The 15,576-nt window shown below is 36.8% G+C and overlaps 1 pseudogene; it reads right to left on the bottom strand.

Moving 5' to 3' along the window:
- Positions 1-8,375: 8,375 nt before the first annotated feature.
- On the bottom strand, positions 8,376-9,313 carry LOC110319191 (annotated as a pseudogene).
- Between the last annotated feature and the right edge of the window lie 6,263 nt (positions 9,314-15,576).

The following is a 15,576-nucleotide window of genomic DNA, read 5'->3' as shown; positions in this document are numbered from 1 at the left end:
TTCTCCCTTGCAATTTCCACCAGGGCAGATAATCAGTGTGTCTGTCCCTCTGAAAATTCCACAGTCTGAAGTCCTCCCAGGAGATCTGCTGAACCCAGGAAAACAGATCATTGGCATGCATGCTCATCCTAAAACCCCATAGTCTAAAGGCATCCCAGGAGATCTGCTAAAGCCAGAACTACAGGTCTCCCAGGAGACCTACAGCAACTCACAGACAAAGGAAACACTCAGGTCAGTTAACACCAGAGATAACCAGATGACAAGAGGCAAGCACAAGACCATAAGCAACAGAAGTCAATGTACTTTGGCACCATCATAACCCAGTTCTTCGACCACAGGAAGCCCTGGATTTTTTTCTTTTCTTTTCTTTTTATTTTTTATTATATATTTTCTTTATGTACATTTCAAATGTTATCCCTTTCCTGGTTTCCTCTCTGAAAATTCACTATCCCGTATCCCCTCACCCTGCTTACCAACCCACCTACTCCTCCTTCCTAGACCTGGATTTCCCATACATTGAGGCATAGAGCCTTCATAGGATCAAGGGAATCTCCTCTAATTAATGACCTACAAGACCATCCTCTGCTACATATGCAGCTGGAGCCAGGAATTCCTCCATGTGTACTCTTTGGTGGGCAGTTTAGTCCTTGAGAGCTCTAGGGGTGTTGGTTCATATTGTTTTTCCTCCTATGGAGCTGCAAACACCTTCAGCTGCTTGGGTCCTCTTTCTAGCTCCTCCATTGGGGTCTCTGTGCTCAGTACAATGGTTAGCTGAGAGCATCCACCTCTGTATTTATCAGGCACCAGTAGAACATCTCAGGAGACAGTTCTATCAGGTTCCTGTCAGCAAGCACTTCTTGGCATTCACAGTAGTGTCTGGATTTAGTGACTGTATATGGGATATATCCCCCAGATAGGCAGTCTCTGGATGGCCTATCCTTCAGTATATGCTCCAGACTTTGTCTCTGTATCTCCTTTCTTGGGTATTTTGTTCCCCTTCTAAGAAGGACAAAAGTATCCACACATTGGTCTTCCTTCTTCTTGAGTTTCATGTGATTTGTGAATTGTATTTTGGGTATTCTGTGTTTCTGGGCTAATATCCACTTCTCAGTGAGTGCATATCATGTGTCAAAATAGATTGGACCAGAATAGAAAATCCACTGCTCACATAATAATCAAAATACTAAATGCACAGAACAAAGAAAGAATATTAAAAGTGGTATGGAAAAAAAGGCCAAGTAACGTACAAAGGCAGACCCGTCAGAATTACACCAGACTTTCCAACAGAGACTTTTCCAACTTTCCTCTTTCCTGGAAAGAGGTCATGCAGATCCAAAGAGAACACAAATGCCAGCCCATGCTACTATTACTTGCAAAACTCTCATTCATTATAGATGGAGAAACCAAAATATTCTATGACAGAACCAAATTTAAACAAGATTCATCTACCAATCAAGCCCTACAGAACTTTCTAAAAGAAAAACTCCAACACAAGGAAGGTGCCTATACCAAAGAAACAAACAAGAAATTAATAATGTCACAACAAAACCAAAAGGAGAGAATTATATACACATAATATCACCTACAACAACCAACATAACAGAAAGTAACAATCATCTGTTTTTAATGTTTCTCAATATCAACAGATTAATTCGCCAATAAACAAAGAAACAAACAAAACCATAAGCTAGCAGGCTGGATATACAAGAATGAATCAACTTTTGCTGTATAAAAGAAACAGTCCTCAATGACAAAGGAAGATACTACCTTGGAGAAAATGTCTGGAAAAAAGTCTTCCAAGCCAATGGTCCCAAGAAACAAGCAGACGTAGCCATTCTAATATTCAATTCAATAGACTTTCAACCAAAATTTATTAAGTGAGATGGGGAAGAACACTTCATATTCATCAAAGGAAAAATCTGCCAGGAGAAAGTCTCAATTGTGAACATCTATGTCCCTAATGCAATCATACCCACATTCATAAAAGAATCTTTATAAAAGCTCAAAACACACATTAAACCCTACACAATAATAGTGGGAAACTTTAGCACCCCATGCTCACCAATGGACAAGTCATTGAAACAGAAACTTAATGGAGACACAGTGAAACTCATAGAGGCTAAGAAAAAAAAATGGATTTAATGGATATGCACAGAACATTTCACCCTAAAGTAAAATAATATACTTTCTTTTCAGCATCTTATGGCACCTTCTCCAAAATATATATATAAATGTTTAATGACTATGTAATGCGTCATTAAACAAACCTCAACAGATTCAAGAAAATTGAAATAACCCAATGCATCCTATCAGATCACCATGGACTAAAGCTAGACATCAATAACAAGAAAAACAACAGAAAATCTATATACCCATAGAGACTGAACAACTCTTCTCACCAACTTAACTTGGTCAAGAAAGAAAGAAACTAAAGACATCCTGAAATTCAATGAAAATAATTACACAACATACCCAAACTTATGAGACACAATGAGAGCTCTGCTAGAAGAAAAATTCATAGCACTAAATGCTCTCATAAAAAACTTGGAAAGATTCTACATTAGCAACCTAAAAGCACACCTAAAAGCCCTAGAACAAAAAGAAGCAAACATAAGCACAAGGAGCAGAGGACAGGAAATAGTCAAACTCAGGGCCAAAATCAACCAAATATAAAGAAAGAGAACTATACAAAGATTCAACAAAGCTGAAAGCTGGTTCTTTGAGAAAATTAACAAGATAGATAAACCCTTAGCCAAACCAACTGAAGGGCACAGAGATAGAATCCAAATTAACAAAATCAGAAAATGAAAAGGGAGACATAACAACAGAGGCTTAGGAAATTCAAAAAAAAATCATCAAATCCTACTACAAAAGTGCTGGGGACAGCATACCATGACATGCACAGTAGCCTGTGGCAGCTCCCTGTACAAAAGGATGGCCTTTGAGACCCGAGAAGCAGGAGACAAATCCCCCCAGGGAAACCATCTGAATCAAAGGACTGCCTGCAGTAGGCCAGGATGGAGACATCTCAGTAGGCCACTGCAGCTCTTTATTAAAAAAGAATTGTTACCATTTTTCCTACCCTAAGCTCTGGACAAAGGCTGTATAGGTTTCATTTGTGAGTGAATGCTTTTCAGTTGGCTTTGGTGTGCATAATTATTCTATTATATGACTTTCTTACTTCTTTCTCCTTCTCTGGTACATTTGGTGAAACTAGATGTTCCTTGATGTAATCATTCTTTAAAAATTAAAAATTGAGGCACAGGGGCATAGCACAGCATAGTCCTAAGGGCCCAGGTACATGCTGTGTGTTCTCATCTTGGAAAAAATGTAATTACCGCATAATGGCAGTTCCAGATTAATGCTTGACTTGCAAAGAAAGTTTGAAGAAATTATTAGAAAATGAAACAGAGCCAACATTGGGACCCTGAAAAAGGATAAAAACTGAAGTTATGAAAAAAGTTTTATACAACATGTAAGAGTCGTTCCTGAATAAGCAAATATAGAATATATAAAAATCTTACACTAGTAAAATTAAGTCAAAACACTGGGACTCTTAGGAGAGTCATTATGTGCAATATACAGAAGCAGAAAGCTAGTGGAACAACTAAGTTAAGAGTTAACTTTTGTTTTGTTTTGTTTTGTTTTGTTTTGTTTTGTTTTTCAAGACAGGGTTTCTCTGTATAGCCCTGGCTGTCCTGGAACTCACTCTGTACACCAGGCTGGCCTTGAACTCAGAAATCTGCCTGCCTCTATGAGTTAATTTGATTCTTTCTGGCCATTGTTTGGCAGCTTTGCCCATGTCGTTTATCCTTAGAACTTCATAGAAAAATGCAGGTAGCTGACCTTGGAACTCTGAGCTCTGAAGTATAATAAGTCCAAAGTTCAATTTTTAATAACTATAAGTTTGCAATTATTATTTTGGTTACAGGCCTGGAAAAATAGGGAATAGGGAAAGCTTGAAACTTTGGGGGAACAATTGCAGTTCTTGATTCTTTGTGGGATGTAGTAATTCTTTTGAACTTGATTTGGCAATGATTGTACAATGTCTATTTTTTCTACTAGCTTTTGGAGTATCAATAAAATACTGGTGTAAGAGGCTAGTGAGCCTGTGAAGATTAGAAGATCGAGTGGAGAGCATGAGGAGAGCAAGTAGAGAGAAAGTGAGGTGTGTGTACATGAGGTGAGTGTGTGTGTGTGTGTGTGTGTGTGTGTGTGTGTGTGTGTGTGTGTGAGAAAGGGGAACACACAGAGGTTTGAAGGCGTGTGAGAGTTCGAGAAAAGAAAAGCACACAGGCGAAAAGCAGAGTGTGCAAGAGAATGCTGAGTGTATGCGGCCTTAAGCTGTAAGATAGCAGCCTAGAGAGAAAGAACAGAGAGTGGGGAGAAGCAAGAGCAGCTTTAAGCCTTGAAAAATTGCCTGTCAGTTTGTACTCAAAAAGTATTATGTGTTTATTTATTATGAGCCTTCCAGATATCCCTGCTTCCAGTTGAGAACTCCAATACTTTGTTGAGGCTGGACCCCAACATAAAAGTCTTTACTCATTAAAACTGGAAATCAAAATCAAAAATGAAATGGATGATTTTCTAAACAGATAACAGGTATCAAAGTTAAATGTAGAGCAGGTAAACTATCTAAACAGGCCCATTTTTCTAATGAAATAGAAGAATTCATTAAAACCCTCCCAACCAAAAAAGGCCCAGGGCCAGACTTCTTTTGCAGAATTCTACCAGACATTCAAAGAAGAGCTAATAAACAGCACTCATTAAACTATTCCATAAAATAGGAGCAGAAGGAACACTACCTAATTCATTCTATGAAGGCAAATTTACTCTAATACTTAAACCATACAATGACCCAACAAAGAAAGTGAACTTCACATCAATTTCCCTTATGAATATCGATGCAAAAAGTCTCAATAAAATTCTCTCAAGCTAGGCAGTGGTGGTACACGCCTTTAATCCCAGCACTTGGGAGGTAAAGGCAGGCAGATCTCTGAGTTGGAGGCCAGCCTGGTCTACAGACAGCCAGGGCTACACAGAGAAACCCTGTCTTGAAAAAGAAAAAGAAAAAATCTCTCAAACAGAATCCAAGAACTCATCAAAGCCATCATTCACCACAATCAACTAGGCTTCATCCCAGGAATATAAGGTTAGTTCAATATATGAAAATCCATTAACATGATCCACTATATACACAAACTCAAAGGAACAAAAAAATCACATGAACATCTCATTAGATGCTGGGAAAGAATTTGACAAAATACAACACAACTTCATGTTAAAAGTATTGGAGGGAACAGGAATTCAAGGCCCATACCTAAACATAACAAAAACAACATACAGCAAACCAACAGACAATATCAAATTAAAGGAAACAATCCCACTAACATCAGGGACAAAACAGGGCTGCCTACTTTCCCTGTATCTATTATATATAGTACTCGAAATTCTAGCTAGAGCAATAAGACAATAAAATGAGATCAAAGGGATACAAATTGGCAAAGAATAAGTCAAGGTATCAGTATTTGCAAATGATATGATAAATCCAAGATAGTAAAATCAATTCTTTTTTTATTATTTATTTATTATGTATATGAGCTTTATTTATTTTTATATGTAAATACACTGTAGTTGTCTTTAGACGCACCAGAAGAGGGTGTCAGATCCCATTACGGGTGGTTGTGAGCCATCATGTGGTTGCTGGNACTTGAACTCAGGACCTTCGGAAGAGCAGTCAGTGCTCTTAACCGCTGAGCCATCTCACCAGCCCGTAAAATCAATTCTTAACAATAAAAGAACTTCTGGGGGAGTCACTATCCCTGACCTCAAGTTGAACTACAGAGTAATTATGACAAAAATATGGGTTGCTACAGAGACAGAGAGGTTGGTCAGTACAATAGAAATGAAGACCCAGAATTAAACACTCACACTTATGGACAATTGATTTCTGACAAAGAAGCCAAAATTATGCAATGGAAAAAAAGAAAGCATCTTCAATAAAAGATGCTGGTCTAACTGGCAGTTAGTATATAGAAAAATGAAAATACATCCAAACTTATCACCTTGAACAGAGCTCAAGTTGAAGTGGATCAAAACTAGATATACAGAATCTAACAGAGGAAGTGAGAAATAGACTCAAACTCACTGGCACAGGGTAAAATTTCCTAAGCAGAATTCCAATGGCTCAGGCTGTAAGATCAAGAGTTTATAAATGGGACCTCATGAAACTGAAAAGGTTTTGTAAGGTAAAGGACATAGTCAATAGGACAAATCAGCAACCTACAGACTGGGAAACAAAATCTTCACTAAGTCCACATCAGATAGAGGGCTAATATCCAATATATATAAAGAACTCAAGAAGCTAACCTCCAAAACACCAAACCCAATTAAAATAAATGGAGTATAGAGCTAAACAGAGAATTCACAACTGGCTGAGAAGTACTTAAAGAACTGTTTAATAGTCTTACTTATTAGGGGAATACAAAATAAAGCGACTCTGAGATTCCACCTTATACCAATCAGAATGGCTAATACCAAAAACTCATATGACATCACATGTTGGCAAGGATGTGGAACAGTCCTCCACTGCTGGGGCTATTGCAAACTTGTACAACCACTCAGGAAATCACTCTTGTGGTTCCTCAGAAAATTGGAAATAGATGTACCTGAAGACCCAGACATACCACTCTTGGGCATATACCCAAAAGGTAACCCACCATACCACAGGGCCATGAACTCCACTATATTCATACCTACTTTATTCGTAATGGCCAGAAACTGGAAACAACACACATGTCCCACAGATGAAAAATGGATATAGAAAATATGGATATTTACACAATGGAGTGTTATTAAGCTATTAAGTGAGGGTGCTTCAATACCTCTTTAGAGGGAGGAGAAATTATTCAAGGGAGGCAGGGTGAGGGAGGGATATGGGTAGAGAGGGAAGAGTGAGGGAAAAGGAGAATATGATCAGGTTTTTGGCAGGGGTGGAACAGGAGAGAAGCCCTGAGGGTCAGCAAGATGAACGGAAATAGACAACCCCTGCGGGTAGGAGATAGAGGGACTCTCTGGAATGTACCCAGCATGTGAGAGACTCTCAGGGCTCAAAGGGAGGGAGCTTAGATGAAATGCCCAACAGTGTGAAGAGAGAACTTTAAGAGATTACACACACACACACACACACACACACACACACACACACGCACACAGACACAAAGCAAAAGCTCTCATTTTATGATACATTTTTTTCTAGAGATGGCACTAAATTAAGAATTTTCCCAAGCCGGGCATGGTGGCACACGCCTTTAATCCCAGCACTCGGGAGGCAGAGGTAGGCAGATTTCTGAGTTCAAGGCCAGCCTGCTCTACAAAGTGAGTTCCAGGACGGCCAGAGCTGTACAGAAAAAAAAATATTTTTCCCCCAAATACAGATACATGCACATGTTTTCTACATGTCTAGGACACCATTCTTTACCATTTTGAAAACAACAACAACAACAACAACAACAAAACAATAAAAAAACAATAAAATCTGTCAATGCTGTCAATCAACTAGAACATTTAGATTAGGAATAGTACCACATCCTTGCCAAGAAAAGGCAGTGATCTTCACATGCAAGCGATTACCCCGACCTACAAGAGTCTATTTCTTATATGCAGATTTAGCTGCCCTTCTCTCCTTCAGTCTTTGGATTTACCTCATTTTATTTTTATTATTACATGTCACATCTATTATTATGAATACTCATATGTTGGTAAGAGTTGTCATGAGGGTGGATAATGTAGATAAGAAAAATAAGACTTAATTTTCCATCATTTGTAAAGAATGATGAGTGACGGAAATGAAGTAAAACCAGGCCATACTACAGATCATATCTCACACAATATCAAAGACAAATTTCTTTCTTTAATTTTGAATTCAGAGGATTCAGAGAAGAAACACCATTACCCAGTGTTTACTCTGTCAGATGATGTTCATTATTCAGTTTGTTGTTTTTGGAAAGACTTCCCATTTTCCATATATTTTCTATTTCCATATGTTTATGTTAGAAATTCTATAAAGGCAATTTAAAAGAAGAATTTTTCAAGTTTCGTTTTTTGTCATGCCATATTCATTTTACAAGATAATATGACTTTAACATAAGAAAAATTTAACAGTACAACACAGAACTTTCTTGCAATCTTTCTAATTAACAATTCTATGATTTTCATAACCAATATTATCATAAACAGAAATCTCCTATTTTGCCTTGTTTACTTCTAAAATGCATTCACCTTTGGTTTTCTTTTCTTCCCACAACACTTTATAGTTATATTTCCATGCATGAGAAAAGAATGCTTACTACAAAAAGAGAAAATATAGCTAAGTTTTACTTAGTTAAGCACTTTCGGCTAATCACTTTGTCCATGGCTTCTTTGACATCCTTGTTCCTCCTACTGTAGATCATGGGATTCAACATGGGGATCACTGTGGTATAGAACACAGCCACCATCTTTCCTTGCTCCACTGACTCCTCAGTGGTTCGTCTGAGGTACATGAAGACGAGAGTGCCATAAAATATTACAACTGCAATGAGGTGAGATCCACAGGTGGAAAATGCCTTGTGCCTGCCTTCTGCTGAGCTCATTCTGAGAATGGCAATGAGAATGAACAGGTAGGAGATGATGACTACAGAAAGTGAGTATGTGAAGTTAATGCCTGCAAGTATAATTATTGTATACTCTTTCACAAATGTCCCTGCACAGGCCATCTTAATGAGGGGTGGGTCTGCAGAGTAGAGTGGTTGATCTCAGTTTTCCCACAGAAGAACAAGCCATAGGTCCGTAAGGTCACAGCCAGACTAGTCAGAAACCCATATATATAGGGGAAAGAAATAAGTCGAATGCAAACCACCCTAGACATTTTCCTGCCATAGAGCAGAGGCTTTCCATTTGCCATGTTCCTGTCAAAGGCCATCACTGCAAGAATGAAGATTTCCACATGAACAAGGGCAATGAAGAAGAAACACTGTACCAAGCAGCCAGCATAAGAAATTGTTTTTGTCTTTGACAATAAGTTTTCCAGCATTTTAGGATTGATGTTGGAAGAAATACACACGTCGTCAACAAATGACAAATGGCTCAAGAAAAAGTACATTGGGCTGCTCAGCTGTGTACTGATCTTAATTAAAATCATCATGCCAATGTTGCCCACCATTATGTAGACCATGAGAAAGATGACAAAGAGAACTTGCAGTTCCTTTCTGCTGGTTAAGCCCAGTAGAATAAATTCAGTTACATCTGTGAAATTGAGCATCTTCTCACTTCTGCTAATGTAAATTATTACTCTCTGTGGATTTAAAATGAAATAATTTAGTTAAATATTCCTTATTGTAAAAGTACTTTGTAAATTTGGAATATATTCCTAATCATGTAAAGTCAATGAAAAAATAGAAAAATAATTGAAACTTTTTTGAGAATCCAAGAAATTCCCAATCTTGAGGATTTTGAAAATTTATTCATGAATGTAGAACATAAGACCTGTACATTTTACAGATATTTCACAATATATTTTCTGTGGAAAACCCTAATACCTTCTGTGATATTAACAATTATTATAAAGACAACTTCATAAGTATTTCTAGTCAAACACTACTTTAAATCTTTTAAGTTCTTCCATATTTAAAGTGTCAGGACCCTTCTGATAGAAATAAGCTCTGAAGAATTATGTCTTCACATGTCTTTCAATATATATATATATATATGAGTGTGTGTGTGTGTGTGTACAATATATATTCATTCTATTAAAGTCAATTAACATGGAATGGGAAGGCTATTTAATTGCTATTGTGCTAACTTCACAAGCCTGGAGACATAAGTCTCAAGGCTGACCATAGATGAAAATCTGGGCATGGTGGTAAGTGTACTGATGAGATGGAACAAGGCAAATGCTGGGGCTCTATGTTCAGGCAGTATAGCTAAATCAGTGATCTCCAGTTCCTAATATGAATCACTGCCTCAAAAACATGTAGAGAATACTTGAGAAAGAAATCAGAGTTTTACTTTGGCCAGAATAGTTCCTGTATGACATACAGTTCAAGTCTATATAATGAGAAATGAAAATCTGTTTTCTCATATTCATAGTAGAAAAGGGATTATAAGTATACAGATCATGCATTCAATAATACATAGAAGGTTTATATAATAATTCATGCAGTTGACTGTGGTCCTCTACAAATATCACTAAAATTTGCAGCAGTTAAATTCTTGTTTTGAATGACTGAGATGGTTATACATACGAAGGATCATGCAACATACATGGAAAAAGTATAGAAGATGACATTGTTTAGTACTTCACAGAAGATACCTTTAAAAAAATCCTGAGAGATGGTTTCCCATTTGGTGGATAATAAATTAAAATAGAAAACTCAAGGGCTGCAATGAAGTACCAAGGCAAGGATCTGTAGGGCATTTAGATTTAAAGTAAACAACTAATATACTATCCCTCTTTATCCTACTATTCTATCCTAAGCTCAATAATCTATGAGAATATATGTTTCCTGAATCTGGTATAAAGCAATATTTAGTATCACTGTTAAATATTTATGTTTCTATTATTGCAGCTTGGTTGAATTCAGGTCACATTTGAAGCTTGCTTCATTTTCTTCCTGATTTCTCTGATGTTCAATATGTGATAACTTATTCATAATCTATTCTCTGTTTTATGTCTTACAATTTGAAAATAAAGAAATTATACAAATTATTATATATTTACAAACATGTATACCTATGCAATCCCTTAACAAATACTGTGTATGAAGGGAACATTTATTAATTACTGAATGTACTCTACTGAAAATATATAGCAATTAAATGAAATCTATACAGAAANCCTGCCGTTATTTTGTCTCTATGTCTCTCACATTTACACTGGAGATGGAATCATTAAAATCTCCTTATAATAAAAACAGTTAGATAGAAGCTCTGCCAGTGCCTGACAAATACAGAAGTGGATGCTCACAGACACCCATTGAGCTGAGCACAGGGTCCCCAGTGAAGGAGCTAGAGAAAGAACCCAAGGAGCTGAAGGGGTTTGCAACCCCATAGGAGAAACAACAATATGAACTAACCAATACCCCCAGAGCTCCAAGGACTAAACCACCAACCAAAGAGTACAATGGTGGGACTCATGATTCCAGCTGCATATGTAGCAGAGGATGGCCTAGTTGATCATCAATGGGAGGAGAGACCCTTGGTCCTGTGAAGGATGGATGACCCAGTGTAGATGAATGCCAGGGTCAGGAAGAGGATGTGGGTGGGTGGGTGAGCAGGTTGAGGGGGGAAGAGGATAGGGGGTTTTTCAGAGGGGAAACCAGGGAACGGGATAACATTTGAAATGTAAATAAATACCTAATAAAAAAGTAAAAAAATGTAAAAGAAAAAAGAAAAATACGTAAGGCAAAAGCTTCATCTGATAGCCTTATTTTTAAGCCAGCTGGAAAATGAAGGGAAATAACACCAGCGATAACATAAAGATGAACTGTGAGCTACACAGGCCGGTGCAGAACACATTGGTACATACCGCAAACCTGAGAGGACTTGGAAACTTTGAGGAGAATTCTCCTTTAAACGCTTGTAGTGGATAAAAATAAGCAATTACAGATTTTCCCCTAGGAATGACCCAGGGGAAGTGTATCTCTAGAGCAAGAACAAACTCATTAATATTTTCTAACTTTTACAAAAGTTTATCCTGACCCCAGTTTTCTGCTATTTTGATAGTTTTTAATGTTATTTTTGTTATTATGGTTGAATATGACACTTATAAATAAGAAATGACTATTTGGATCTCAAGTGCTAGAGACTGTAAAGAGCAAGATTGTGGGGCTTTACTTACTTCTATTCCAATGAGGACAAGTATCCAGAGAGAAGGCAAAAATTTCTTTTAAGGATCACCTTATGGCCTTTTAAAATTATATATTTTAATTATAATATGGTTGAATAATTTTCTTCCTTACCTTTCCTCCCTCCAACCTCTACCATGTAACCATTATTGCTCTCCCTCAAATCCATGACATATTTTTTACTGTTGTTACATACATACACACACACACACACACACATAAACATACATACATACATACATACATATGTACGTACATACACACACNCANATATATATATATATATATATATATATATATATATATATATATATATGCCAAAATACATCAATATGACCTACTCTGACCATATGATGTTATCAATATGTGTATAAATTCAAGGCTACCACTTGATATTGAATAGTCAACTGGGGGTGTTCCTCCCTGGGCAAGACCTTTTGTATTTGAACTGAAGGATGGCTATTCTGGCTGTTTTAAACTGAGCAGGCATGGAGAGGGAATATGTTTAAATCCAAGTAAGATCGACCATGCATACTAAAGAAGTTAGTCATACTGTTTTGACTATATTAATATCATATTTTTCATTTTTCTAATTTTTTAATTCTTTGTGATTTTCATATCCCCAATTCCACACATCTCCCCATCCCCTCATATCTGATCACTGCCCTTGTAATCCCCCCAAAGAAAATTAAAAATAAACAAAAAGTATAAAATATATATCATCATATTTTTTTCAAGTGCTTAAGAATCTTCTTGTAAGGCCGGGCAGTGGTGGCACACGTCTTTTATCCCAGCACTTGGGAGGCAGAGGCAGGTGGATTTTTGAGTTCGAGGCCAGCCTGGTCTACAGAGTAGTTCCAGGACAGCCAGACCTACACAGAGAAACCCTGTCTCGAAAAAAGAAAAATAAAGAAAAAGAAAAAAGAATCTTCTTGTAATATAACATACAGTCAGAGAGTGCTGGATAATACAGTGGGATTGCAATACAAATCCAGCTACCAGAGATGTGGTTGTTGACTCATTTGAAAATGTAATCTTGAGCAAGGCACTGTACAACTTAAATTGTTTCTCTTTTATAAAACAATGACACTAATAATTGTCTTAGGTTTAAGTTGCAATGACTGACTACATTTAACTAAAATTGCATGTTAAACAGCATGTTTACTTCTGTAAACACAATAATATAACTAAAATTGTTATTTGTTTGGGTAGCCGAACTGCGCCACACCTAAAAGATGGCGCTGACTTCTTGTGTATGAGTCATCAGGGTGAGGCTGTTTGCCACCCGAAAGGTAACAGTGCGCATGTACTAACTATGTCACAGCCTACTCTCAGGGCATGCAAATTGAGCACCAAAGTTGAAGCTAATCAGGTACTGACACGAGCTTCCTAAGCGTATATAAGCAGCACCTTTTCCTCCTTCGGGGTCCTCTCCATCACGTTAAGAAAGCTGTACAATAAACGCTTTCCTGCAGAAGAATCCTGTTGTCGGGTGTCCTTCTTGCTGGCGAGGTGGTGCGCCCGACATTTGTTTTCTTATTTATATAAGGAGACCTGAAAGAAATAGTGTTTCTCTACTGTGCTAGAGAATATTTTTAGTCACAGAGGATAATTATTGATAAATCTTTCAATAGATAAAACCTGTGATACATACCATAAGCTCTTATAAAGGCTTAGGATTCCAGTACGATGGTGGACTAATATAATGAATAGGTTTTTGATGATGCTAACCCAATCTGTATTTCTGTTTATTTATTTACTTACTTACTTACTTACTTACTTATTTATTAGTCATTCATTTCTACATCACAATATAGGTCTCTCTCTCCCCCAGTTCCCTCTCATATCAATCTACCTTCCACCCCCTCCCCTTCTCCTCTGAGATTGGGGAGCTCCACCACCCCCAGATATCAACTTCCCCTTCACCAGCAAGTCAAGTCAATGCAGGATTAGGCTCATTCTCTCCCACTGAGGCCAGACAAGTAGGACCAGTTAGGAAAACAGGATCCATAGGCAGACAAAAGACTCATGGACAGCACAGCTCCAGTTGATGGGAGATTCTCATGAAGACCAAGCTATAATTTTTTTAGCTGGAAACTTTTATTATTTATTCATATATTTGTTCTCATTTTGCCATTCTCTATAAACTCAAATACTATAGTTGTTCTTTTAGAGTATAAATCATGTTACATCACAGTTTTGCCTGGAGCTCTCCAATGATTCTCCTCTGTCTACAGGAAAGTCCCAAACTTTGGTCCCTAAACACCCAGTCATTTTATCATTGCCTGTTTTCTTTTTACAAAAATAACTTGGTTATTATAGTAGTCTCAAAACTACCTTTAATGTTGTTGTGCAATTTCTGTAGAGTCTAGATTGATGTTCTTTAAATATCTACAGAACTAATTCTGTAACCACCTGAAATATATTTTCCTAAACTTAATTATCTTTTACTTTACTTGTTTTTCTGAAAAGTTGTATGTTAACAGGCAAACACAGGTGTTTATCCAAACTGGCAAGTATTCTAACAACCTCAGCCCTTAAATCCTTATATTTGAAAACAGTTTATCAAAGTAGGACCTTGTGGACATACAGCACTACAAGTTATGTAAATATATGAGAAAATAATCCACAATACTAAAAATAAAAAAAAAATAATTAATAAATCAGATTTATCCATGCTGGCACTATTAGTTATTATTAAATAAGTGATAGTCACTATATTTTATGAAAACAAATGATGAATTTTTGCTTCTTAAAATATACAAAATTAATATTTAAAAAAAGTTTGGTATTTCAAATGTTCATGAATCCAATGAGTTTTGTGTGGAAGGTTACAATGTGGCTTTAGGTAAAAATAACACTGCTAGTCATAATCTTTTCAGGAGTCCTGATATTTTTAAGTGAGATTGACTTTAGCATGGCACAATTTATTTTCTGCTCATGTAAAAGTTAGTGGCCATTTTAGTAGGAGGCTCTGATAGAGATTTTATAATCATCCTTCTTACCAGAGTGTTCCCAGGAGTGTTGCCTCTGTCAGCATCAATGAGTAGCTCGGACACATTTTAAGAACTTATCGTCCCAGCCTGCATACCTTATTGGAAAGTGTAGAGGGAACATGAAGATGTGATTAAAATGTTCCATATTACATCATCTATCTTCAAATCAGAAAATTAACCTCAAGAGATAAACACTCTCAGTAGAATTAGGTTTTAAAAGCAAATGCTATGTTAAGAGATTCGATTTCCTTCCTGTTTTAAAATGTTTCTGGTGAATCTTGATGGATCACAGTCCTTTTTAAGGCATTGGTCTTCCAAATGATAACACCAAAGTTGAAACATTTAACAGCATATATACTTTAATAAGAAGTATTTCATAATAGGCAAATCAGTATAGTTGTTATTAGTTATTTGTTATTAGTGAAGAAGTCTATTTTTCTTGTTTCCAATAAGGAGTAGATAATTTAAAATGAGATCCTGGAACTGAGGCAGTTGGAAAAGGGCTTTCTTACATTAGTAAGGAACTAAGATTGATTCTCAAAAGCCACACTATTAAAAAGTCATGGTGGCAACTGATTGTACTCAAGAGGTGTGAGAGGTAGAGACTGGTGGATCTCTAGATCCTTTAGCTAGCGTTTCTAGCCCACTGGATCAGATTCAAGCCAGAGGGAGATTCTACCTGAGAAAAAATTATA

The sequence above is a fragment of the Mus pahari genome, chromosome 3, assembly GCF_900095145.1.
Source record: "Mus pahari chromosome 3, PAHARI_EIJ_v1.1, whole genome shotgun sequence".
NCBI classification, from domain to species: Eukaryota; Metazoa; Chordata; class Mammalia; order Rodentia; family Muridae; genus Mus; species Mus pahari.
Note: the sequence above shows the minus strand (reverse complement) of the source record. Positions and strands in the feature narration are given on the sequence as shown.